Below are 3,096 nucleotides of genomic sequence, written 5' to 3'. Positions count from 1 at the left end.
TAAAAGTACTCTTTACAATAACATAAAATGTGAAGTATTCTAGCAAAGATGCCCAGAATCTGTATGTGGAAAACCATAAAACTTTTACGAAAGAAATAAAAGAAGATGTACGTAAGTGAGGAATAGTCCAAGTTCATGATTTGGGAGACTTGATATTGTGAAGATTGTCAATTCTTCCCAACTGGGTGTCTAGATTCAGCATAATCTGCACGCAAATTCCAGCCATCTATTTTGTAGATGTCAACAAACTAATTCTAAAACTTAGAAAGACAGAAGATTCAAGAGAGCCCATACAGTATTACAGAAGAGCAAACTTGGGGCTCGTGCTACCTTATTTCAAGGCTTATTCTAAAGCTATAGCAATCAAGACAATTCAATATTGGCAAAACAAGGCACACATAGAGGAACATGGTAAAGAGCCCAGAAACAGATCCGACAAATATAGTCAACAGATCTTCGATGAAGGCAGTTCAGTGGAAAAGGGTAGTCTTTTTAACAACCGATCCTGACATTTGATACAATCAAATGTCTGTATGTGAAGAATGAACCTAGACGCACACCTTATGCCTTGAATAAGAACGAACTCAAACGGATCGGAGATCTTGTATTACTTTTTATCGCTGCTGTAGCAAATTACCACAAACTTAACACACGCAAATTTATGACCTTACGGTTCTGGATGTTAGAAACCCAAAAGGAGACTTCTTGGGATAAAATCAAGGTGCTGGCAGAGCTTCATTCCTTTCTAGAGGCTCTGGGGGAGAATTTTATTTTTTCCGTTTCCAGCTTTCTGGATTGCCCTAATTCTTTGGCTCATGGCCCTCTTCTGTCTTCAAGGCCAGCAATAGTTATCCTTGTATCGCCTCACTCTGATCTGATTCTCCTGCTTCCTTCTTTCACTTATAAGAACCATTGAGATTACAGTAGGCCCACCCTGATAGCCTGATAATCCGTAATAATCTCCCCATCGCAAGGTCCTTCACCCAACCACACCCACAAAGTCCCTAATTCCATGCCAGGTAACATATTTACAGATCCCAGGGTCTTCAGGAGATACTATTTTTGCCTATCAGTCTACTCTCTGGCTCCAAATCATCTCCATCCCACATGCAAAATACAGACGCCCCATGCCAAGTCCCCACAGTCTCAATCCATTACAGCCCTCAAGTACAAAACTTCACTCAAGTCTCATCAAATCAACATTCTCCAACCTTCTCATCTAAATCAGGCATGGGTAAGGCTCTGGGTATAAAACATGTTTGGCCACAGTTTCTCTCTATTGTTGTCTGCAATGTTTCGTTTCCATTTTTATGACATTCTGGGACAGGAAAGATGATAAGAGTGGAGACAAAGATCAGTTAAGTGCCAGAGTTTGGGGAGGCAGGAGGATTGAATAGACGGAACATAGGGGAATTTGTAGGGTAGTGAAACTACTCTTTACGATACCATAATGATTGAGGGGTATACAACACGATGCATTTATCAAAACCCATAGAACTTTACAGAATTAAAAGTGGACTTTAATGTATGTAAATTGTAAGAAATCAACTAGGAGGTCAGTGGATGTCAGGATGGACTGTACATTATAGCAAATAAAAATGTAACTAACATAACTGTATTAAAAATGTATTAGTTGGGGCGCCTGGGTGGCTCAGTCGGTTAAGCGTCCAACTTCGGCTCAGGTCATGATCTCGAGGCCTGTGAGTTCAAGCCCCGCATTGGGCTCTGTGCTGACCGCTCAGAGCCTGGAGCCTGTTTTGGATTCTGTGTCTCCCTCTCTCTCTGACCCTCCCCCGTTCATGCTCTGTCTCTCTCTGTCTCAAAAATAAATAAACGTTAAAAAATTAAAAAAAAGTAAATAAAAATGTATTAGTTAAATTCACTGAACAGGATAGGGAAAAGTGGTGCTGACCTCAGCAACGTCAGAAATGAACGTGGACTATAAGAGTAAAGGCAAAAGGAATTGTATGCTACTTAATGCCACTGCTCTTTAAAATGTAAATCGTATTCAACTGCCTTTTCTTTCAATGGAAAATTTCTCAACTAAAGACGCACAAGCCAGCATATGTTTTCAACTGGCAACATCTGCCTGTCGTCCTGGTGCTGTTGGGGAAGGACCCTATCCTGGCGGAGGATGGGGTGGGTGAGCCTGTAAGTCCCCAGAAGTAAAAGAGGTCAACCAAACCTGCCAAGGGGCCACTGCTGCCTCCTGTGCAATCAGAGCCAAATGTCAGGACCCCTGTAGCAGCCCCAGTAGATGAAAGGACCTGTACTTCCTGCCTCCACTTCTTCAAAGGGGGCCACCGGGGTCTGAGCTTCTGCCCTCTGTCTAGCCTGTGGCCTCCCGGGAACCAGTCAAAGTAGAGCTTATTCTTGGGCAGCCATGGTTGAAGGTCAGATCTATGGTGAGCACCTTAGTGTTGCTGTAACCATGGCCACAGAGGGCACCCAGATCCCACGACCACGCGCCTTCCCACGAGGGCTATGAAATGGTGGTAGCTGCACAAATTCTTTCCTGTTCTTCTAAAGCAACTCAACATACGTGCCCTATGTGTTGAGCCCAAACCAAAGGCCGTGTGGCCTATAGCGTGGACGGCCACATCAGGTACACAATGAGAGGAGAATTTGTCCAAGTCCCGAGGCCATTTTGACAAGCTGCACCCTTGTGGCCCAGACACACTGCTCAGCCTCAGTGGTTCACAGACAGACATCTTCAGGCCCCACTGGTGAAGGCTGGTATTTGTCTCTCAAGTTTTGTGGTTTTTTTTGTTTTTTTATTTTTTCATGTTTATTTATTTATTTTTGAGAGACAGAGAGAGAGAGAGAGGCAGAGAGAGAACATGAGCAAGGGAGGGGCAGACAGAGAGGAAGAGAGAGAGAATCCCAAGCATTCTCCACACTGTCAGCCTAGAGCCCGAGGCGGGGCTCAAACCCATGAATCTGGAGATCATGACCTGAACCGAAACCAAGAGTTGGATGCTGAACCGACTGAGCCACCCAGGTCCTGTCTTTCAAGTTTTGACTTCACTTTGCTAGCACAGACCTTGGCATTTAGCACAGCTTAATGATATACCTTTTGGGGATTGAATCACGTTC

The sequence above is a fragment of the Panthera tigris genome, chromosome D2, assembly GCF_018350195.1.
Source record: "Panthera tigris isolate Pti1 chromosome D2, P.tigris_Pti1_mat1.1, whole genome shotgun sequence".
Classification (NCBI taxonomy): Eukaryota; Metazoa; Chordata; class Mammalia; order Carnivora; family Felidae; genus Panthera; species Panthera tigris.
This window is presented reverse-complemented; position numbering follows the sequence as displayed.